This window comes from Mus caroli, unplaced genomic scaffold (genome assembly GCF_978045245.1).
Source record: "Mus caroli unplaced genomic scaffold, Mus_caroli_1 scaffold_7, whole genome shotgun sequence".
Lineage (NCBI taxonomy): Eukaryota > Metazoa > Chordata > Mammalia > Rodentia > Muridae > Mus > Mus caroli.
The window spans coordinates 57,945,052-57,970,000 of NW_028227262.1; the positions used below are offsets into that span (position 1 = coordinate 57,945,052).

The window sequence follows — 24,949 nt, forward strand, 5'->3', positions numbered from 1 at the left end:
GCTCTCAGCTCAGGAGTCGGGGAAGCAAAAGGGTCATAGAGACCATCATGATAGGGAGGAGAGGCTACGAGACAATTTAAGAGACTGTGGGCTCTGAACCCTTTGGGAAGCTGATGGACTTCTAGGTCTCCTGGTGATGGCTAAGATGGCTGGTGTGTGGTTCTAGGTCCAGCTTGGTGGAACTGGGGTGTCAGTGTTGAAGGGTTTTCCAGGTAACCTGAAGATGAGACATGGAGGGCAGAGTGACTATCTCCTGAGTAGATAGGCAGCAACTAGGGGAGAGAGTCTGTGTGAAATGAAAGGACTGTTCCTAGAGCCCCTGATCTATCATCCATCAGGAAGTAGAGACACATCAAGAAGGGCTGAAGGGAGAGTCCTAAAAGAACTGTGTGTAGTGCTGAGGGGATTAGCCTGGGACAGACCATACACTGTCCAGACTGATAATAGCGGGAGCTGATATCAAAGAGGGGAGACATCCTGGGTGGTAGAGACTGGGTGGAGATGGAAGGAAGGATCAGATGGGTGACTAGAACAACTTGATGACACAATCAGTGAAGCAGCCAAAGTGGCCCTACTATGTGAGGAACAAGGAAGCTCTTGTACTGGGGGAAGGAAAGCTCAGAAGGAACAAATGGTTAAGGAGGTGGCAGGGGGAGAGAGCCTGTGTATCTGTAGCTCCCTTTCCACAAGAAAGGACAGATGTGAGACAATACAGGAGGTGAAAAGAAATAAAGACACTAATAAGATGACCTCTTTGGCAGCTAGGATTGGGAGCTGCTTTGGTGTGTACCTAGTGATCATCCTGCATGAACAGTATTCTATACTATTCATTCAAACAGTTAGCTAAAAATAAAGTGGCCTAAAGAGGAAGGAATTTTTGACTACAGGGTTGGAACTGATTGGTGTCTAGGGTGTGGGCTTCTCCCATGGACAGTGAGTGGACTGTATACAATCTGCTCGGATTGCCTGTCACTTAAGGCAGATGCAACGGATGCCAAGAGATAACTGTCTTTGCTCAGAGTGAAGGTCACATACCCATAGCCAGGACACCTCACTCTGTCTGGGGCTCTACTCGGGAGGGGGTACTCTTCCTGAATTCCCATGACGCAAGCTGCCGCCTTCTGGCAGATTCTCTAAGCCTCTTTAGCAGAGAGCTGTTTTGGGCATGAGCGTGTTTGGGAATTCATGTGCACCACTTTTCCCCAGGCAAAAACGTTGCAAGATCAGATGTATTCATTTTCCACAAATGAAATGACTCATTTTTTTTTCTGAACAATTTTGCAAACGCAGGACTTTGGTCATTGTTCCTGGGACCATGTGTCTACTTTCGATTCCATTTAGAGAGAGCTCTGGAGGCCCTGAATTTGAATCCTCTAATGATGTTTTAGTGGAGGGAGGGCAGCTTGGGAGAAGAGAGGGTTGTAGAATTTGGATTCTAGAGGAATGGAGAGATGCAGGCAGGCAGGAAAGAGGGCCGCCGAGGCTGTTTAAAATGCAAACACTTTGCACAGGTCAACCTTGCACCTTTTCTTTTACTGGCTGCTTGTCAATCCTTTGAAATGAACTTTGCTGTCTGTGCTCAGGAAGAGGACTAAATAATATTCAATGAGGGATGTGCCTCATCTGCACAGCCTACCTAACATATTGCACAGCCCACCCTACCCTTCAGACATCTGTGATTGCTCTGTTCCTTCAGCTCAAGGATGTTGAGGGCAATGAATGCCACATACCTCATCTCAAACATTGCAGCCTTCTAGTGCAGAACATGCATGCCTCACTGTAAAGCCTTTGCATGGTATAGGGGCCCATTGTGCTTGCAGAAAATTCAGACTCCAAGGGCCAGGGACTCAGAAATTTGTATTAACAAACTCCTGCATAATTGAATGGCTGCATCTGTCCATCACAGGCATTGTCCAGGGTAGAACATGTGCCTACTTCTTAAGTATGAGCTCATGGATATGTGGAAAATTTGCTGCTGATGGTTAGGAAAATACTGAATAAGGAGGTTCCATGCAGCTTGTCCCTCTAGTTTGGGCCTCTGAACTGTGACATGCTTTCTAAAGGGAGCATCAAGCAACTCAGGGTTGGAAACAGGAGCTGGAGGACTACTCATCTAAGCAGTGAGTGGGCTTTTCTTGGAGAAGCTGAGCTTTGTGTTAGTGAAAACAATTGGACTTTTGGTAAGCATGTCTCTTGCTTCATCCAAGATGGCCTGTTAAATTATCTGGGCCCTTTTCTTCACCTCTAAACCCCAGATGAGAATATATTCTTCATTTCCTCATAAGGCCAATATGAAAACTAACAGATGGGTAGGAGAGTTTGCCATGACAGGTAAATAGAGCCATGCTTTTGGCTTTGGAGACCAGAGAGAAACAGGCTGGGGATTTTTCTGTAGCCTTGCCCATAGTAACCAAATGAAGACTGAGCCAGTTGCCTTGAGATGAATATAAGTCAGTTTCCATGCAGTGACAAGTACCCGAGAAACATACTTTAGAGGTAGGAAAAATTTGGTTTGGTTTGTGGTTTCAGAGGCTATAATCCATGGTACATGACCTCATTGTTTTGGGCCTCTGACAAAACAGAACATTAAGGCAGTTCTTTAATGTTAGATAGGATAGGGAGGGAAACATAGCATTCAGGGACCTGCTGGAGTAACATGCTTCCTCCAGCTTGGTCCCACCTCCTAAGTTTCCACCACCTCTCAATAGCCTGTTAACATACGAATTTATAAATGGATTAATCCATCAATGAGGTCACAGCCCTTACGATCTAATCACCTTCTGTCTTAGGCTTTCTATTGCTGTGATAATGCTATGACCAAAGACGAGTGGGGGAGGAAATGGCTTATTTGGTTTACACTTCCACATCATAGTTTATCCTGAAGGAAGTCAGGACAGGAACTCAAACAGGCAGGAACCTGGAAGCAGGAGCTGATGCAGAGGATATAGAGGAGTACTGCTTACTGGCATGCTCCCCATAGCTTACTCATCCTGCTTTCTTATAGAGCCCAGGACTACCAACCCAGAGTGGCACCGCCCACAGTGTGCTGCCCCCTCATCAATCAGTAATTAAGAAATGCTTTACAGTTTTGCCTATAGCCCAATCTTATAGAGGCATTTTTTACATTGAAGTTTCCTCCTCTCAGATGACTTTAACTTGTGTCAAATTGACATAAAACTATCCCTTATATCTTCCAAAGATTCCATCTTGGAACCCTGAGTGTTATGTTGAGACCAAACCTGTAACATAAAAGCTTTCAGGATGCATTTTGGACAGAAACTATCACACAGTGTGCACAGACATGGCTTAGCATTTTATGGAATCAGTATAGGCACTGGGGTCAGATGATTCTGGATTTATATCTGTTCTTCTTGAAACTTCTTTGTCAACTTGGATCTGACACTGAATGAACTCAGAGATCACACTAAATTAGGAGTCTTTATTGAGCACATACTGTGTTCACGCCTTATTCTCACTAAGGCCATGGAACCCAGTGGATCTAGTACATGTATGTGCTCCATGAGAATGTGGGAGTAAGGATTCCATCCTCAAGACCCATGGACCAAACAGACAAACAGACAACCAATCAACCAACCAACCAAACAACCAACCAAACAAACAAAAAAGTGGAGGTGTGGTAGCACATAGTATATGAGTCACATTCAGTGTCTGTGTTACTTTCTCCTTTTTCTACTAGTCTTTGCTGGCACAACTCTTTGAATATCTGAGCAGGGTTTGAGGGAACCCCTGTTGTCTTGAACAGAAAGTGCTAGAGTCCCAGCTGCAGAGTTTCCACTTTTCTCTCCACTGTGCATCCTACACTCCTTCTGTAATCCTGATTGAAGTTTCTGGGGACATTCTTCATTCCACAGCTTGGCTTTTTACTTTCTGTTTTCTAAGATTCTTAGTACCACATCCTGAGCAATTTTCTCAGGAAAGACTTCCATTTCATTAATATTCCTTTTGTTATATCTAGAGTGCAAGAAAAGGTGAGAGCCATGTGGGTCTTCAACTGTATTGTGTGACTTCTCCTGGGGAGACATGAAAAAAAACACCTATTCACTCCAGACAGGGCACCGATGACAGCTCAACAAAATTTCCCTCCAAATCAATATTCTACTGAACCATTGAGTCTACTGTATTTACCTATGGGGTGATGCTTGAACACCTTAATCACCCCAGTGTGGATGACAGTTCATAAAAATGACATCCCTGGAGCAACCTGTACAGTATATAGGTAGTTGCACTAAGTAGTTTTCAATCATTTACTTCTTCTTCTTCTTCTTTTTTTTTTTTTTTTTTAAAGAGAACCTCATGAGTGGGACTCATGTGTTTTATAAGTTTCTGAGCTTTTCAAGTCAAAAATTTCTGCATTTTTTGGTCAGTTTTGTTGGCTTCCTTGAGTCTCAGCAGCCTCCCACCTCCCTCTAGTATGAACTAGCTACAGGAAAACAACACTGATGTCCAATGCAGTGTGTGTGTGTGTGTGTGTGTGTGTGTGTGTGTGTGTGTTCGTGTTCTGTTTGCTTCTGGGGGCACTGCTGGCCCATTCCTTAACATAGGTAGAAAGACATTTCAGAAATCAGATTCAAGTTAAATTCAAATGATGCAAAAAGCCACTTCTGTGTTTAGAATAGTCTGGTGCCGGCACAGGAGATGGTCCAGAGAGACTGGTGGGATGGAAGGCCTACTGATGACTCAGTGGAGATTTGACTGAGTTACTCAGTCTGCCTGTCTCTAAAACCTTGTAGCTCTCATTTGTAGTTTCACTAAGAACATATTTAGAGATGGTGACTCTGTTGGTGACCCAGGATTGGAGTTTGAGCACAAGAGGACTCTGGAACCATATGTGTGAGGGTGTATGGGCTGCAGCAGAAGGGCTCCATTTCCCTGAGCCTCAATTTTCCCCACTTCACACAGAAACAAGAATGCCCCATCCTCAGAGTGTCTTTGATCTCTCCATTCGCTCTCTGGTCATCACACTTTAGCTTTCTGACCTTCCTGCTCTGAGTTCATGGATGCCCAGGACCTCTGTCCTTGTCATTCCCTTTGTCTAGGACATATTTCCCGAGATCCTACTTAGGCTGGTAGGATCTGTGGTATTTCTACTTAATCAATTCCCTTATAAGTGAGGACTTCTGCCATTTTTTCCTGGTTTTCTATGTCTTTGCTCTGTTTTCCCTACAGGATCATCTTCTGTTCTATTCAGCTTATTTTTATGGTGAAACATTCTATTCCTGTCCCTTTGGTCTTAGGTGTGTTGTAGAGCTGTGTTAGATTGTTTGTGTGTTTGTTTTGTGGTTCCCAAAAGGGTGCACTTATTCAGTGATCACCACCCTGCCGTTTAGCTTCTGTAACACAAACAGTGTTCTTGGATATCTCTATCCTAACCTCTCACTTAACAGTGTCACAGAGTTACAGGGATTTGCAATGAGGAATCCAACATCAGCTTTACACTTGTTTCATGTTTCTATATTATCTCTTGAATCATGTCAAAGGAAAAAAAAAAACACCTAAAATCAAACACTCCTATTTACCTTTGCCAGTGCCTTTAGTCTTTATGCTCTTAATTGCTGTCAAATGTCCTTCACTTCAACCTAAAGACTCCTTTCATGCAAGGGGCAACTGGAGGAGACAAATAATGCCAACTCTTACTTGTCTGGTGCGGTTGTTAGGATGGTTGTGTTCCTCAAACTCTCCACTGAGACCTCACCTCTAGGGGAAGAGTCCTAAAGGGCCTTAGGAGATGATGACACCATGACATTTTGCCCTCTGGCATGGAATGTGTACCTTTGGGAAAAGGACTTCAGATCAGTCCTTCTGCCACATGAGGAAACAGTGCCCCATCAGAGAGAGAAAGAGAACTTTCTCCATGCACTGAGTTCCTGAGTGCCTTGGTCTTGGACTTCTAAAATAGTGAGAAGTAAATTTCTGTTGATTACAAATTACCCAGTCTAGGACATTTTGTTATAGTAGCACAGAGGAAATAGGGTATATTGGAAAAGCTCCACCTCTCAGTCCTACTGGAAGGACTGTGTCTCAGGCAGTATGATTCTTCACTGTTAGTTTTGGCTTTCATCACCATGAAAGTATCAACCCACTGCCTTCTGTAACAAGGTTTTTGGTAGGAAATCTGGAGGAATTCAGGGAAAACTCTTCTTCCAGCCCCTTAGATGTGAGTAATGTGCCCTGTGGTGTCTTAGGAGGTGGCAATTGTGATAGTAGCAAAAAGTTAGTGTGGTGCTACTATCCTTCTGACACTAGTTAGGCTGGTATGATGAAAGCAGTTGGATACTGTGTGTATAGAATGGTAAAGTCTTACAGCCAAGTTTATAGCTTCTCAGACTCAAAATTGAAAAGGACATTGTAACAGTCTATTGACTTGACTCTCCAAACAAGTGACTATCAGTCTCCATGATCCACTGATGTGGAAGCTCTCATGGTCTGTCATCATTGCCGACATTGTTGTTTTGTTGTTGTCATTATCATCATCATCACTTGAACTCCCCTTGAAGCCAAAAGGAGAGATGACTGCTGTTGGATATATCAAGCTATGATTGGACTATTTCCTGCTTTGTCATCTGAAAGAGCCAACTAGGAGATTGCAAACACCATGTCTGTAAGAGCCAGGCCAGGCTGAATTTCAGTCAGTGGGACTTGTGGCTACTTTAGTTGGCTGGATTGGGACTTTGAGTTTTATTTTTAGTATTTTTTTCTTTCAGCTTTTAATGTGTTTATTGATTTTCCCTTTTTATTTTTTATTTAGTTAGCCTCAGTAGCATGGCGAGTGATGATGTAGTCAGTGTTGATGAAGCACACAGGTTAAAGAGATCACACCAGCTTATGGGCTGCTCACCTACAGGAGGAGGAGGCTGCTGGAGGTTCTGCAGACACATTGCAGAAGTATAAACTGTAGATATGAAGTACATCAACACCATAGATTCTGGAGGCAATGCCAAAGCGAGTGATTTTGGCCTGAACACTTAGTGTATAGCAAGATTATAAGCTGCTCTAGTCCTGAGTTGCATATCTATGAGTCCTCCATTTTCTTCATCATTATAGAGTCTAACCAATTTAAAGGAACCAGAAAGTCCTGAGTAAAGAGTGTAACACCTACCAGTCACCTTTCTGTACCATCTGTTCTTCACCTTGGGCCCCAGACAGTGGCCCAACACTGTCACAGAACATCATGGACACTAGGTTCAGGAATTTTTCCTCAGTCAATCTAGAAAGTCAATCTAACCCAAAATCCATAATCATGGCCATAATGACTGATGTGATTTTGACCCTTGGAGAATCCAGGACCTACTTACTACATAACGGGAAATTGGATGAAGCAATGGCTGCATATCTTGTACTCCAGCATGACACACAGGGACTAACTAAACTAGTCAGTTGGGGGAGGTAAAGGGATATAGAAGGGGGTGACCAGGAGGACTGCCACTTGTGATTTAAGAATTTGCCACTGCCTTCAGGCCTGAAAGTGACACCCTAGACTAGAGAACAAAGTGGTTTCAGTAAGTGTAAGGTAAAAAACAAGTAGCCACAGAACCTAGATGGCAGGTGGTCAGCTGTATTTCTTTATTTTAACTACATGTCATTTAGGGTCATTTTTGATTGGCAGTCATTTGAGTGATTTATGGGGTGCACATGTGGTATAGCCATATCTACATACTATGGGATGGTTTTCATGCATCGTGTCTATCACCTCAGAAAGAAATCCTGCCTTGTCTCACTTATGCTGAACCTAAGGAGGCCGAACCAGAAGCGAACAGCAGAAGATGGTGGCTAGAGGCTCAGGAGGAGGAGACCTCAAGAGGGAAGGGTCAATGAGAGGGCATAGAGTTTTAGATAGAAAGAATCTGCTTGCAGAGCTGTGACACTGCAAGGTGACCACAGTTAAGAGCAATGTCCTGTATGTTTCAAAGTCACTTGAGAAAGTCCATTCCACATGTCCCCTTGCATTTTAAGTAGCAAACTAGAGAATGCTGAGCTCCCAAGATCCTGATATTAATGTTGGGAATCAGCAGGCATAGACTCAAACAGCTGCAGGACCAGCCAGGCGGGAAGACCAGGCTTCTGTGTATCTGGCATGCCTGGGCCAGCGCTCTCCATCTAGTGCAGGAAAGAGGTTTGCAGACAGTAGGATTCCAGTCATGAGGGCATCAGCAAGAGGCCCAGTCTTTCAGAGCACCCCCATGCCAAAATCACAAGATGACAGGTCCCTGAGATGAGAAGTCATAGAACTGGAACACTTCCTATTCTCTTTTCTTTGGGATTGCAGGGATAGTAACAGTGGTCCTTGATAAGCTTTGTTTCTTATAATAGTGAAGCTGGTCTCCTGAAAGATGATTACAGTTATTCTAATCTCCAGGCCACACTTCACTACAACTGCTGGTCTTGCTATGGTCAGTGGCTAGCACTGTAGTACTGTGGCACTCCCAGAAGACTGAATGGTGCCCTTCAGGAGCACCAAGCCCAGTGCTGACTTGGCGAAGGAATAAGAAGGATCAGGAAGTAAAAAAAAAAAAAAGCTGGGTGTGGTGGCGCATGCCTTTAATCCCAGCACTCGGGAGGCAGAGGCAGCCGTATCTCTGAGTTCAAGGCCAGCCTGGTCTACAAAATGAGTTCCAGGACAGCCAGGGCTACACAGAGAAACCCTGTCTCGAAAAACCAAAAAAAAAAAAAAGAAGGATCAGGAAGTTAGGTTTCTGACCTGAAGAGTGGAGAGTTTTTTGAGGTCCAGGGATCATGCTGTCTGGACCCCATCCTGCTCTGAGGATCCCTGGTTATAGACTGTACTGATCTACCAGATTTTCAAGCGTGCGGAGGATTTGATCTTGGCTCTGTATGTTTGTGCTACAGGCACTTAGCCAACTGATGGCTCCTACTTCTAATCCCAGAACTCAGAAAGGAGAGGCAGCAGAATCAGTTCAAGGCTGGTTTGGAAAAAGGCCAGCTGTTTTTCCTTGACCTCCAAACTCCTACTGTGATATTTCTTGTATTTCTTGGAGGGATCCTGCTTTGTTCTGCTGATTCCTATGCATACAGCATCGAAAACAACGTGATTTGAGGCCATTTAAGTAATGTTGCAGTGAATACTTGGGACACAGTGGCTGTCACCATCTCTGAGGCAGGTCTAGAAGGCTTGCATACATTGGTTTCTGAATATCCATGGGCTTCAGCAAAGTTACACTAGGTATATGTGTCTACAAGGCATGCAGATGAGCCAGGGTCCATGCATCCTCTATACCTACACTGCAGACACTGGTCTGACTCCTTGCTAGCAGGATTTACAGGAGAAATTATTTATGCTCAAATTAGACAGCATCTGCTGGGCCTGCCTGGTGAGGAGCAGTGATGGCGTAATCTTACCTCAATGAGGTTTCAATGTATCTAGAAAATACATATGTTCTTTTTGATTTTACAAGGGCTTGCAGATAACAGTTTGTCTTGACTCTTAGTGATATTTTGGACTCTTCTCACAACATCACCTTGGGGTTGAGTATAGGCATTTAGGCCCGCATGTACCTCTACATGTTTTCCTGTGGATTAGAGTGTCCCTGGCCCAGCTGTGCCTATTCTGAACTCTCCTCTCATTCTTATATTTCTTTGACCTGCCATTGTCCCCCACAAGAAGCCCCGAGGCTGGTATGGATTCCCATTAACCATGTGCTAGTATTATTTAGTGAGTGGTGCCTGCTGGCCTATGGTTTCTAGCTGATCAGAAATAATGGATCATATACATGATTGTCTTAGTCAGGGTTTCTATTCCTGCACAGACATCATGACCAAGAAGCACTTGGGGAGGAAAGGGTTTATTCAGTCAGCTTACTCTTCCACATTGCTGTTCATCACCAAAGGAAGTCAGGACTGGAACTCAAGCAGGTCAGGAAGCAGGAGCTGATGCAGAGGCTATGGAGGGATGTTCTTTACTGGCTTTTACAGGGATGTTCCCCTGGCTTGCTCAGCCTGCTCTCTTATAGAACCAAGACTACCAGCCCAGAGATGGCACCACCCACAAGGGGACCTCCCCCCTTGATCACTAATTGAGAAAATGCCTTACAGCTGGATCTCATGGAAGCATTTCCCAACTGAAGCTCCTTTCTTTGTGTTAACTCCAGCCTGTGTCAAGTTGACACACAAAACTAGCCAGTACAAATAGGGGGACCGACCATCACACAATGGGAGCTCTGGCAGAGGCAGTTAGGAGTGGAGAAGCTTACCCGGTGATTCTCATTAGCAGTTTCCATTTCTTCTTTAGACTGTTCTTGCCAGCCTTCTGTGGCTGTGACAAATGCCTGTGGTGAGTAACCTAAAAGGAAGGATGTGATGTGGCTCTTAGTTTCAAAGGTCCAAGTCCAAGATTCCCTGACCCATTGCTCTGAGCCTCTGGCAGCATAGTACATTGTGGTGGGAGTGTGTGGTGGAGTAGGCCACTCATCTCCTGGGAAGCAACGAGAGGGAATAAGGAACTAGGGTCCAATGCCTTTTTTGAGGGCAACTCTTATCTATGTCCTACTAGGCCCTGCCTTCTCCAGTGCCCACCACTCTCACTAGTACCACAGGCTTACAACCCAGCTTTTAACATATGGGTCACTGAAGAACACTTCAGATCTAAGCCATCACAAGCTCTGTCCTCCAACTGGCTTGTAGTTGGGAAAGCGAGAGTCAAAGGCCATCATAGCCTTCTTTGAACTAAGCTGTGGTGGGGGGAAAAAACCCTTGCCCTCCACTGGCAGTGAGTGTTACTTATGGTTTCCATAAGGAAAGAGACAGTGCCTCATCTTTCCTCTGCTGGTCTTGCTGCTGGAGAGAGGGGTGAGACTCAGATGCAGCCATCTGAGAGAAGTAAGGGCAGCTTCTGCTTGACAGGGCCATGAAGCAGAGGCACTTTCTGGAAGGACCTGTCTGCCCCTGATAGACACTGGGGAAGTGTACCCTTCTATTTATTGCTGTCTTCATTCTTATGCTGACTAGCTCTGCAGACTTTTGGGGACTCTTCTTGTAGCCTTCCCTTGGAACAGGCTACTCTATGAACTCTACTGCCTGCCATGCTTAGCTCTTATTTCCTAGGGACAATGACAGTGGAACCCGAAACCTTCACCCTTGTCCTGGCTCTTCCATAGAAGGCTCACAGATGAAACCCAGTGCCTCCAACACAGGGCATTCAATATCTTCTGGGGCAGTGGCTGCTTCTTCCTCCCACGCTGCACCCCAGGCTCCCCCAGAGATTGAGCTTGATGACACCTGCAGTTCCTAATTAAATAAATGGGAGGTCAGGCTGCAATATTGTAGCATAACTAGATTATGGCTAGAGAGAAGCCTCTGGAACTGCTATGCTCCCTGCTTAGCTGACAAGTTGAAACATTTAATTAGAAAAGTAACTGTGCTCTGTTCAGGGACAAAATCAGAGATAGTGCTCAGCCAGGTCACTCTAAGCTGCCCTCTGTGGACATGGTGTTCCTGACCTCTAAGCAATTCCATCTTCCCTTGAATTCTTGCTGGCCCTTCACCCCAGTATGCAGGTACTTGGGAATGGGGATGGTAGCATAATATACTGAAGGAAAATTTTAATCTCAGTGGTATAGGACTGTATTGTGCTATGAACAATGAGTGATAGTATGTTGTTTGTTGGTTCCTTGTCTGTTTATTTCCTAGTGTTTGCAAGAGGATTGGCACTATGGTATATGGTTGGGGGAGTGTAGGCATGGCACAGGGAAGGGACTCCAGAGAGTAGTTTTCTTCTACTCAGCTCCAAGAAGGGATAGTGCATCCTCATAGGACCTCACAGAGCTCCAGAGTCTATAGAAGGGTGCAAGGGAATGGGAGGCCTTGAGCAAGAGCTGTTGCTGTGCCCTGGAGGAAGGAATAGTAATGGGGAGCCGACTGATGACAGGCTATTTTGAGTGACTTCTCTGAGCTCTGTAGTATAGGCTGTTTCTGGAGGATGGGGCAGAAGAGAATTGCCCTGATATGGCAAAGGGGTAGGGTGACTAAATAGATCAATTTATATTTAGAAATTGCTTCCCCAAGAGGTTTCCTCTTAAGAGGGATGGGTAGGTGATAAGGGAGTCAGGAGGTCAAGGTCAGAGAATTTCCATTACCAGCTTGCCCAAAATAAACAGTATCTGCACAGACACAGGGTGGAAACAAGAGACAAATGTGAAGACATGCCTCCAATGTCACCTCTTCAGAAGAACCTCCCTTGCCTATCCTATGCCTCTAATGCTCTCCTCAGCATCCCTACTCTCACACCACATTCAGTCCCATGCCCTTGTGCATAGCACCTACCTATGGCTCTCATACCACCAGAGTAAGTTCTCTCCATTTTCCCAACATTATATGGTCTGGCCATAAGACATCCCTCACATCTCTCTTAGTGTCATCACTTTTGCTCTGGCCCATTCAGTCCTTTCTTCATCCTCCTGTTTTTGGAGTTGCTTACACTATATGGCATTATCCCCTGATCACATGCCCTTAGTTACTTTTCTATTACCGTGATAAAACATCAAGACCAAGGCAACTTATAGAGAGTTTATTGGGGCTTACAGTTTAAGAGGGTGAGAGTCCATGGTTATCATGGTCAAGAGTATGGCAGCAGGCAGGCAGGTATAGCACTGAAGCAGTAGCTGGAAGCTCATATTTGGAGACAAAGCCACAAGGCAGCAAGAGAGTCACTGGGAATGACATGAATCTTTTGAAACTTCATATCTTTCCTCTTCCATGACACACATCCCCCCAACAAGGCCATTGCTTCTTAATCCTTCTCAAATAGTTCCACCAACTGGAGACCAAACATCCAAATATAAGCACCTATGGGGCCATTCTCATTCAAACCATCACAGCATGTCATGATCTCTGTGAAGTCAGGGAGAACAGCAAGTACTTGTCTTTCATTGCTGTTCCCACAGCCCAGTCAGTAATTACATCCAATATCAACTCCATAAATTCTGAATAGAGAGCTGCTGCCACGCCTGATGTATGTGTGATCTACAGTTCTGACTCACTCCAAGCATATCCACTGTGGTTCCAGAAACCTGCAAAGGGGGGAGTGAAGCAGGAGGAGAGCTGATTTCTCAGGAGGTGACAGCACAGTGAGGGAGATCTAGGAACATGAGCTAGGTGCTCCCCCTAGAAGATGAAGTCAGAAGGGGTTTGTGGAGGCTCCCAAAGGTGTTCAGAGAACAAGCACTGCCCAGTGTTCTGGGTTGAGAGAGCTTCATATGCAAAGGCCCTAAGGCCATGGCAGGCCTTATATATACTTATGTATACTTATGTATACTGGAAAGTCTGAGGTTCACATCTGGATTCTCAGTTTTAGTTCAGTTATTTTATTTTTGCATTCTTTTGCAATCTTTTCAATTTTATCTCATCAACTAATTGACCCAAATCCAGCTCATCAGTTCCTTGAACTCAGCAAACTCTGTATCAAGATACAAGGTGGGAACAGTTAGGGAAGCCCACATTTAAGGAGAGACCTGGCAACTAGTTAGAATTAGGTGTGGGGGTTTGGATAAGAATGGCCCCCATAGGCTCATATTATTCGAATATATGAGCCTATGCTTTGTTCCCAGTTGGTGGAACTGTTAGAAAACATTACAAGCTTTGAGAGGTGTGGCATGGCATTGTTAGAGAAAGAGCTTTGAAGTTACAAAAGCCCCCTGCTATGCCCAGCCCCACCTCTGTCTGTCTCTGTCTGTCTCTGTCTCTCTGTCTCTGTCTCTGTCTCTGTCTCTGTATCTCTCTCTCTCTCTCTCTCTGTCTGTCTCTGTCTCTCTCTGTCTCTGTCTCTCTCTGCCTGTGGATCAGGATGTAGTTCTGCATGCTGCTGTGCTCCTTGCCATAAGGATAATGGAATAAACCTCTGAAACTATAAGCAAGCTACCAATTAAATGCTTTCTTTTATAAGAGTTGCCTTAGTCATGGTGTCTCTTCACAGCAATAGAACAGTGACTAAGACAACATTTGGAAGCAGGGACTGGGGTACTGCTGTGACAGGCCTGACCATGCTGCTTGGTGGAATATAGACTTGTGAACTTTAGATTAGGAAAGCAGTTGAATCCTTTAAGTGGGACTTAATGGAACATACTAATAGGAGCATGAAGACAGGCATGCTAAGAGCAATGTAGATTATGATGTCCTGGCTCAAGGAGTTTCCAAGGGGAAGAATATAGGTGACATAGAGATCATCTTAGGAGATTTGGCAAAGAATGTGGCTGATTTTTACCTATGTCACTATAAGGCAGACAAGTTGCTGGACAAGCTCTCTCATGATCACACCCTTAGGGCAAGCTCACCTGTGTCTCTATCAACAGGGTCAGCCCACCTGCACCTACACCTTCAGGGTCAGCTCTACTATGTTTTCCAGATGAGGTACAGGGCCTGCTTTCCCAAGTACTGCAGCAGGTGAGGGGCAGGGCCAGCTCTCCTGCTTCCATGACTCCATTAGAGCCAACTCTCTCACCTGACAAAGGTGGTGAGAGGCAAGTGGGAGGAGGTTATCTCTCCCTCATCCACACCACTGCATGGTAGATGAGTGGTAGGCCAGGTCCCCCACTCTTATATCTTTGAGAGGCAGCTCACCCACAACTCTCACAATTTGTGTGGTCTGTTCTTCCACATATTGCTGGCTAGGGACAGGGTCAGCTCTCCTGCTCTTATGCCCCCAGGTCCAGCTCTCCCATGATGCCCAGTTGAGGGGTAGGGCCAGTTCTACACAGTTCTCAGACATGAACATGTCCTTGGGCAACTGCCAGACTGGGAGCATCTGCCTGGCCTTTGGTGGTAACAGGACCCCTATTGCTACAGGGCCATGGACCCAGATGTGGCCCCCATGACAGCACAGGCCAAGACCCCACCATGGTCCCAGGTGATATCACAGGCAACTCACTTTAGGCTGTTCCTCATTGCCCTTGACTCTCCAGTTATACCTTTCTTCATTGTGCCCACATCCTTCTGTTTCTCATTCTCTTCCATTTCTCCTTCGCTTACTTGCTTCTCTTAGTGGCACTCAGGGTCTCTGAGTGTCTGAGGTCGTCTCAGGAGTGCTATGCCCCACTCAGTCACTATAGTGCCATGCAGGGTCATCTTAGGCATGGTCTTTTCCCTCAGGCCTGTGGGACACTGGACTAATGCTCATCTCAGGCTCACTCTTTTTTAAGGGAGTGTTAGGCTACTAATTATCAGATGTTCATAAGTTCGAACACTAAGCATAGACACAGCCTCTCTTCTCTCTGCGAACTTTGAACTTTTAAACAGTATTGAGACTGTGATAGACTAGGGATGGGGAATTTTGAAGTTGAACTGAATGTTCTTTTTCTTTTTTTGGCATTATGATTTAACTACAAACCTATTGGGGCTAGGGAGTAGAAGGTGATGATTTGAAAACGAATGGCCCCTATAGGCTCGTATATTTGAATGTTTGGTCACCAGGCACTGTGTTGGGGTAAGTCTGCTCTGCCACAGGGAATGGACTCTTGGGGAGGTTGAAGGCAGCAGAGAGGCCTTCCATGGGAGAATTAACCTGTGGCTCTGTAGGTGAATGCCTTCTTCATGGCTCCCTATGGCAGATCTTGAGAAAAAGACTTACCCCAACATGGTTCTAAACAGTTTATTGTCATGGATCAACTTCTCAGGGTGGGCCTGAGATTAAATACCTTTTACAGGGACAAATGTCTGGGAAGGGAAGCTTATTGGCTAAGCCTCTGGACCTTTAGGTACCTCATTAGAATGGAGAACTCTGCTTTAGGCCTATGTGACCATAGGACATGTTTCATTTATGTGAGAAGCATGGCGTGTGTTCCAAGTCAGGAGTCTGGCAGGGAGCTGGGACTAGTCTAAGCCTCTGGTTTGTGCCCACTGTGTCTCCAGGTCTCAACCTGCTCTACCTTACCAATCTTCCTGGCATGGTTTTATGTCCCATAGCAGTGGGACTCTTTGAAAGGATTATAAAGGTTAGGACGTTTGGCCTTATTGGAGGAAATGTGTCACTGGAGGTGAACTTTGAAATTTAAAAAGCCCATACTATTCCCTGTGCTCTCTCTGTCTGTCCCTCTCTGTGTCTCTGTCTCTGTCTGTCTGTCTGTCTGTCTGTCTGTCTCTCTCTCTCTCTCTCTCTCTCTGTATGTGTGTGTGTGTGTGTGTGTGTGTGTGTGTGTGTGTGTGTGTGTATCAGGATGAAATCTTCACCTACCTTTTCAACAACATGCCTACATGCCACCATGCTCCATGGTGATATGGACTAAACCTCTGAAACTCTAAGCAAGCCCCCAATTAAATTCTTTTCTTTATTAGAGTTTCCTTGGTCATGGTGTCTCTTCACAGCAATAGAACAATGAGTAAGACAGTAAGTGACTTTATATGGCCGCAACTGGCACCCTTGGACTAAGACTTTCTGTGTGCCTTCACACTCCTTCCCTCCCTCTTATTTTGACATCCAACTCTGACCCTGACTTTCTGCTACACCTTTATCTCCCAGGTCCCTGGCACTTCCTTGGCTATCCATGACCTTCTCCAAGTCACTGTGCAGAAAAAAGTTTCCTCCTTGAGCCACACCCAACTCCACAATCCCCAAAGTATGCCTCCCCCTTACTGGTGCTCAATGATTCTACTAATGGGGATCTTCTATTCTCTTCTCCCACCTCTCTGCTTTAAGGTGCATATACACTTCAAAACAGTGACTCAGAGTCTTCCTGTGGCCTCTTTGTCCAGCCTTCCAAACCAGCTCATGAGATGCTGAGGCACACAGTAGACTCTCAGGCACAGAAGCTATCTCTCCAAAGTGTCTTCTCCTCTGACAAGCAACATTTTTCCCTGAGAGCATCCTTGAGGAACCAAAGCAATGATCATACAACAGATCCAGCCTCTTCATGGGGTTCTTTTCCTCCTCAAGGGCAGTGGCATGAACATGTTACAGCACCCCTCCCACCCCTGAAAGTCACACTGGAGCGTTTTTAACTGTCCTTCCATACAGCTGTTTCCAGGCCCTTCAGCAAAGGCCAGAGCATCTGCTACTTTGTTTTTTAGCTCCAAGCCCCTTCCTGCAGCCCACCTCCATGCTCAGATCAAGATGTAGTAGTTGTTCTGTCCTTTTTGAGTTGGGAATGGTGGATGACAGCAAGGGAATGGCTTCTTTCTGACTTCAGGAAAAGTATGACCCCATCTTCATGTATCCTGTGGAGCAAGGCAGCCTTCTCTCACCTAAGACCAAGTGCAGGTTGACAAGATCACACTGCACAGGCAACACCTGTGCTCCCTACTGTTCTCATTCAGAGCCCAGTCCTTTAGTAACAACAGAGATGATGTGGCCCTTCAAAGACATCACATTCACTCTGGGAGAAGTCTGTGGTCCTGGCCTAGACATCAGGGACCTAATAACAGCAGTGGCTTGAAATGGGGGACCTATCTCCAGGTCTGTGTAGAGTGAACCCTAACTCTAATCATTACCTCCCACCTCAGAAGAAGACTCCAAGACTTGGGTTCCCTGGTGAAAGGGCAGAGGTACCTCTTGTACTGGTGACATGTCACATGATAGAAGTAGATTGATATTAAAACTGTCTGAGCCCTTGCTTTGTGCAAGCTATTTCCATACTCTACACTTCCACCCTTAGCAATTCTTCATGCAGCCAAGATTCCAAGCCCAGTGATATGAGTGGCAAAGAGACCAGCACATGGCCTCACTCTCTTCTTGTCCACTCAAGCCTTTGGTTATAAGTGTCCTCGATCTTGGCATTTCAGCTTGTTGAGATTTTATGGGTGATTCACCCTGCCTAATGAGTGAGGGACAATCCTCTCCTACACTGAGTATTCTAAATCCTTGGCTCCCACTTTGGCAAACTATCATAAACTTCCATACCCGATACAGAAACCATGGTAGCAGAAAGGGAAGGAAATTGGACATGGGTCCCTATAGTAAGGTTGACTGCTGAAGAGACAGTCTTATGCCTTGATGTAAAGGCTGATAACATGATCCCTAAGAGAAATAAGAGCTGAGGCTGAGGCTGGGTAGGATCAGGGGTCAGAATAGACAACTAGACAGAGGATGAGCTTAACAAGCAAACTTCTCTGGAGTGATTACAGTTTGTCATTTAAAACAACTATAGCTGATGAGATGTCTCAGGAGGTAGGGGTCTTTACTGTCTATCCCAAAATCCTGAGTTCAATATCCAGAACTCACACAGTAGGAAAGAACCACAAGTTTCTTCTGACTTCCCTGTGGGCGCTGTGGTGCATTAACAAACCCATCCCCATAATCACACACTTACTCAGGACTCTTTCAGTGGCCACTGGCATGGGAGCCAATCCATATGACCCAGGTATTTCACTCCTGGCCATTTACCTAGGGGATCCACACCTTACCTTAGGGACATTTACATGCCCATGTTTATCACTGCTTTATTCACCATAGCAAAGAAATGGAAGCAAGCTAGTAGTCCATCAATAGATGAATAGATAATGAAAATCTGGTACATATATAATATAGCACAGCTATATTATATAATATATTCAGCTATTAAGAAAAATTAAATCACAGAATACTGTAGGAAAAATGGACGAACATAGAATGTATAATATTAATCAAGTCACACAATCTCAGGGAAAAAATCTGTATGTTCTTCCTCATGTATAGATCTTAACCTATAATGTACATATTATATATATGTGTGTATATATATTATAGTGCACAATATATGTATATATGTACATGTGCATACAGTATAGCCGTACAAAGGAGAAAGGGCAATATAAAATATTAGGTGATGAGGAAGGCTAAATGTAAATGGAAACTTGGGTCATGAAAGACTATAAAGATAGTTGTTTTTCTAGTTTTAACTCTGCCAAGGAATTTGTGGGGCATTGGTGGTAAATAAATGTATAAACTATATATTTGATAGTGAAGATGTAAAATCCAACAGGAAACTATGGCTGTTTTAAGCGTAGAGTTCACTAAGCTGTAGTGACTTTAGACTTGGCTAATTTCTCTGTGTAATTTTTTTTAATCTGAAAGTTTTTTAAAATAATAAAGTTGTAATAAATCTTTATAAAACAAAACAAAACCAAAATGATTTAATGAATATGGTGGCCCAACCCTGCAATCCCTGAACTCTAACAGTGGAAACAGATGGATCAGAATTCAAGTTATTTTCAGCTATGTGGTGATTTTGTGACCAGTCTGGACTCTGCAGCCCTGCTTCAAATGAAGAAATGAGTGACTAAATTAAGAAAGAAAGAAAAGGAAAAGAAAGGAAGAAAGGAAGGAAGGAAGGAAGGAAGGAAGGAAGGAAGAAAGAAAGAAAGAAAGAAAGAAAGAAAGAAAGAAAGAAAGAAAGAAAAGAAAGACTCTGAAGGGATAGGATGATGTTTGCATTACAAGTGGAAGAGCCTTACTTTGAATTCCCATCTCTCTCCCTCTCTCTCTCTCTCAGATACACACACACACACACAATTAAGCAAGCAAACAAACAAGGAAACAAACAAAACCAGATTATGGTGCGTGTTTATAATCCCAGCACTGAGAAGGCACAGTCAGGAGGATCCCTACAATTGCTGACTAGAGAGCCTACCCTATTCCATGAGCCCTAGGCCAGTGAAAGATCCTCTCAAAAGACACTATTGATAGGTCCTAAGGAACAATACCCAAGATTATACCCTGGTCTCCTTGTGCACTTTACACATGCATGTATGCACACGCTCATAAACAAGCAATCAGGAAGTGTAAACACTCTTCTTAGCTGATGTTTCTGTGGCTACAATGGTATCTGAGGGACAGAAAGAATGAGAGGAAAGCAGTCAGAGACCTGACTAGAAAGGGAGTCAGTCAACTGGGAACAATGTTGGTGCCACCCTCCAACTTTGGAGCTCTGGTATCCCAAAACCCTTGGGCGATATCTATCTGCATTTTCAGAAGTAGCAAGGATTCTGGGACATTGAGCATCACCTATCAAGCTCGCCAGGCATGAGTCATGGCTGAGTCTGCATTAAGAGTTGGTCTGGTCCTTGTCAGGTGTGTGGGGGGGGGGAGAGGGAGAGGGAGAGGGGGGGCTCTTGAGCATTCTGCTGATGGGTGAGAAAGAGCTTCTAGAATCCTCTGAACTCTGGCTTACCATCACCCCACTTCTCTCCAGCACCAGTTGTCCTTCAGCACTATGGACAGCAGCCACGCTTTGGCCAGTGTGCTGTTCACTCCTATTCAGTCCCAGACAGGGCAGTATTGCCTCTGTGGCTCTGCTCTTCATGGCTACACACAGCGTGTAAGGGTGCCAGCCTTAAGATCTTTCCAGCTGCCTAATGCTACCACTGCCATTAAAATAGCCCAATGGAACCCAAGTTCCATCTCTAATAGCAAATCTAGGGTCTCTGAGAAGGAAGTGGTTGGAAGCTACATCAGACATAGTGAGGAAAATGGGAAGGTCCCATAGATCCCTCATCATCTACAGCCCTCTCTCAGCCTTCCTTACCATCTTTCTCTGTCCCAGCTGAGGCAGACAGTGGCTCTGGGAAAGAAGAGTCCTCTGGCTTACTAAAGTGGAGTGAGACCCCTCTGAGGTAGACAGACCTATTAGGAGGTGGGAATGTTACTGAGACTCAACTCCATTCTTCCTATTACTCCAAATGCTGTTTCTTCTACGCTGGTACCAATGACATCTTTTACTAATTTCCAGTGTTTCCTGGTGCCATTCCCAATGAGAATTTATTAAATAGAAATATGCAATAAATATTTCTATGTTCCTTTTAAAAAAAAAGGAGGTGGGAATGTATTCCCTCTCACACTGTCATTCACAATAACTCATTTAGATTCTCATCACCTTATTAACATATTATGTCCTCCATTTCTTTTTTTTAAACATGTGTATGTACATGCTCATGTATGTAGAAGCCAGATGGTACTGTCATCACAAACCATCACCTATGTTTGAAATAGGAGTCTCTCATTGGAATGAAGGGACCCCAAGAGCAAACAATGTACAGAGTGGTTGGGTTTCCAGAATCATAGAGATAACAGCAGGCATGGCACCTGAAGCCCAGCCTACTCTGCTCTCTTGCCTCCCTGGGCCACATAGTCTCTCATGTTCTGTCTGTACCCAACATTGTGTCCTCCTGTCTACATGTTCCTTGGCTCTTCTCCATGGCCATTGCCTGACCCTAGTCTAAAGTGCTGTCTTCTTTTGCCAGAAAATCTGAAAGCCTCTCTTTTTTGCCAGATCCACCCTGGCCACTTCCCACCCTTGTTCTTGACAGTGTCCAAAGACATTTGCACATGTTGGAAATGAGTGTATTGGTTTGTTTTCTATCAACTGTGATAGAATACCATGACCCAAAAGCAACTTGAGGAGGAAGGGGTTTATTTCAGCTTGTAGGTGATAATCATAGCTCATCATGAGTGAAAACAGGAACACAAGCTGGAATCTGGGGCTTAGAACTGAAGCAGGGGCCACGGAGGAACACTGCTTAGTAGCTTACTCAGCTAACGTTCTTATTCACCCCAGACCAGCTGCCTAGGGATGGCACCATCTCCAGTGGGCTGCCCCCCATTAATCATCAATTAAGAAAATGCCCTACAGACTTGCCTACAGGACAATCTGATAGAGGTAATTCCTTAGCTGAAGCTCCCTCTCCCCAGATGATTCCCACTGTGCCAAATTGACAAAACAGCTAACCAGTACAATGGGTTTGGTGGTTTCCTGTGCTCCTGGGAGATGGTCATGGTAGGATATGACCTTGGGGCATGGTTGTACAAACTTTTCAGAACACCCATGGTGACACACAGCCTCTGAGTGTCAGTTTATAACCCATCACTTAGGACTCTCCGGCCTCTCAGCAGGCACAAAGGCATCTTTTCTTCCTGAGAACATTTACCTGTGTGAATATCTCATTGGAAAGTTCCCTTTCTGTTCAGCTCACACATTCCTAACCAGGGATATCTCAATGTTCATGTGACACCCTCAGAGAGTGATGGTCCACCTTGGACTCAAGGCACCGGGGGTTTACCCTCACTGCCATCACATGGCCTCATAGAGTAGTCCCACAAAGCCAGTGGCCAGCAGTTGGTTGAACTTTGATGAAACCTGCTCCTTCCTAGCTATATGCCAAGTCCCATGTTGAGGGTCTAGTCTTAAGGAAAGTGTCAGATACAAACCTGTTCTGTAGACCTGCCTCTGGTCATGGAAACAGAGAAGCAGGCTTCCACCTTCAATTCCACAGCTGGCATTCTAGCAGAGGGAAGGCGAGAGATGCTTCCTGGACCAGGAATGGTAGGGTGGCCTTTAAGGAGTCTTCCAGAAGAGGAGTTCACAGATGGGTAGTAGGGTGAGCAAGGATTCAGTTGCATGATTCATATCTCCAAGGCTTGCAAGAGGTGAGTGTTGGGACCAAGAGAACCTCTAGATCCTGACTCTGACAACCTAAGCTAGTGAGACAATCTTAGCTACTAAAAATGAGGTGTCCCTTTCCTCCTTTCGAGACATGCCTATTCCACCCTTTTGGTTCCTTATGTGTCTGTAGGCACCCTTTATGTACACTGACTATTACTCCTTCACTGCCTCCTTATTTCAGAACTCTGCTTACTTACCTTTTGTCTGTCTGTTTGTTTGTTTACTATGTGTGTATGCATGCATGTATGTTTCTCAGGATGCACACTGAAGTCAGAGGATAGCTTGTGCAAGTGGATTCTCCCTTTCTATCTTTATGTAGATTGTGGAAATTGAACTCGGGTCTTTAGGCGTAATAGCAAGTGCCTTTCCTACCTGAACCATCTTGCTGGCCCTGCTTTGGTGAATATAGAATTTTGTTTTAGCTTATCTGCAGTTAGACTTATTGATTGAATTTCTGCTAGGTGAGGTTATATTCCTCACTGAGAAGCCATGCCAGCCTCAACTACACTCCCCCCACACTTGCTTCTCCACATTTTCTGTCTTTACTTTTCACCTTAGTGTGTCTGAAATTTGGTTGAGTATGAAATGAGGCTAGAATATGCCTTAATTTTCCCACGGGGCCACAAAGGTGTCCCAGGAGCACTTGTAGCATGGGTCTTCTTTCTTCAGCTACTCAGGACATCTCAAAAATCACAGATCCCAAGACCTTTCCCATCTCCCTTTTCCTCTCATTGTGGTTTCTGACTTATGTGAATCCTGTGGTAGGGAATGTGGCTTTTCTTAAGCATTTATGTGAGGATAGAGTGGGGGATTGGTGGGTCTGTGCTGATAGCTGATCCAGCTTGATCCATACAGGGAGACTAAGGAAGCACCGAGGGCAGGTCTGAGCCTCTGCTGTGTCCACACACTCAGTGCAGAGGCTATACACATTTGGACTGATTCAGGTACTCAGTTGTTTTCTATCTCCCTAACGCCCATGTCTCTGCTCATCATGGAAGCACCTTGGCTTATTTCTCCAAAGATACAGAGTGACTGTAGGGCTTCTTTCTCTGTCTCCTGTGTCCTTTTCTCCTTTTCCAGTCTCCTTGATTTCTAGCAAAATGGGGGATCCAGGACAGAATGTTGATACCCTGAAGCCTAGAGCAAAGGAAAGTCTGTTCATGCCAGTCCCCAGTGATGAGGCAGAGCTTAGGACTCTATTGACATCCTACTCCTCAGACCATGTCTTAGTCAGGGTTTCTATTCCTGCACAAACATCATGACCAAGAAGCAAATTGGGGAGGAAAGGGTTTCTTCAGCTTACACTTCCATACTGCTGTTCATCACCAAAGGAAGTCAGGACTGGAACTTAAGCAGGTCAGAAAGCAGGAGCTGATGCAGAGGCCATGGAGGGATGTTCTTTACTAGCTTGCTTCCCCTGGCTTGCTCAGCCTGCTCTCTTAAGAAGCAAGACTACCAGTCCAGAGATGGTCCCACCCACAAGGGGCCTTTCCCCCTGAGGCATTTCCTCAACTGAAGCTCCTTTCTCTGTGATAACTCCAGCTGTGTCAAGTTGACCCAAAACTAGCCAGTATAGACCATCATATCTCCCTCAGTCCTGCACTAAGCTCTTCCCTGGTGTGAACAGTATTCCAGGCTGATGATGCTGTATATACAAAGGTCCTGAGGCAGGGTGGGGTTTTGTAGGTTGTAAGCTATAATACAGCGGAGCAAGAGGGGAAACAGCAGAATGTATATGTGTTGGGTGAAACTAGATGTCAGCATGTGCCATAGGAAGCTCCTGGAGGAATGGTGGAGTCTTTATTCAGGCTCAAGAGTAGCCTTCTATTGGCCTGGGGCTAGGTAAGCCAGACTTGCTCCACAAACCTTCCCTTGTTAGCCAGGCCCCAGTACAGCCCAGGTTGGACTGTGACATCCCCCTTGGGCCAGAAATTTAAAGTGTTTGCAGTTTGTAGCTGTCTGTTGTATTTAGAAACTGAAGCACCCCAAAGTCATAAATTACCTTGAACTAGTTTGCCAGCTCCACGTGACTCAGGGCAGCAGTTCTTCTAAGGCAACCACTTATATAACTGGCTGTATGCAGCCCAGTCCTTTCAGCAAAGCCGGGCAGAGATGGGCCTGGCAAGGGCATTGGCTACACAGCACCTGAGGGGCTGACACAGGAAGATGCTGCAAGTTGCCTCAGTCCCTGTCAGCCTCACTGATGTTGCCATGGAAACTTACTCCCTGCAAAGATGTTTTGTGAATTAACTAGGCTGATATTCCTTCTTGTGTGGTATGAAGAGGCAGAATGTGTCTGGTCCAGGGCCTGGATGGCATCCCTTCTGAGGCATCACCCCATATCTATTTGTACCCTCCCAAAGATTAGCAGCTCATTTCTACCCAAGATTCCCAAAGTGACAGGAAGTTGGGACTGCTGGCTCAGCTCTAGGGACACTATTGGAATCTGGGCATCTGAGACAGCCTGTGCAGAGTAGAAGGCAGTTCTGGGGGTCCTGACCAGCTAGAACCAGTTTGGCTCCTTCAGCCTTTCTTCCACTGCCACAGTCCCTCACATCAGCCACAGTGAACAAGGT

At 45.2% G+C, this 24,949-nt stretch overlaps 1 protein-coding gene and 1 pseudogene across 4 annotated transcripts in view; one reads left to right on the forward strand and one right to left on the reverse strand.

Moving 5' to 3' along the window:
- The window catches only part of Iqsec1 (IQ motif and Sec7 domain ArfGEF 1), a 322,487-nt gene that overhangs the window by 109,356 nt on the left and 188,182 nt on the right, over nt 1-24,949 (forward strand). The window lies entirely within an intron of this gene.
- LOC115031424 (small nucleolar RNA SNORA17) lies at nt 15,167-15,262 on the reverse strand (annotated as a pseudogene).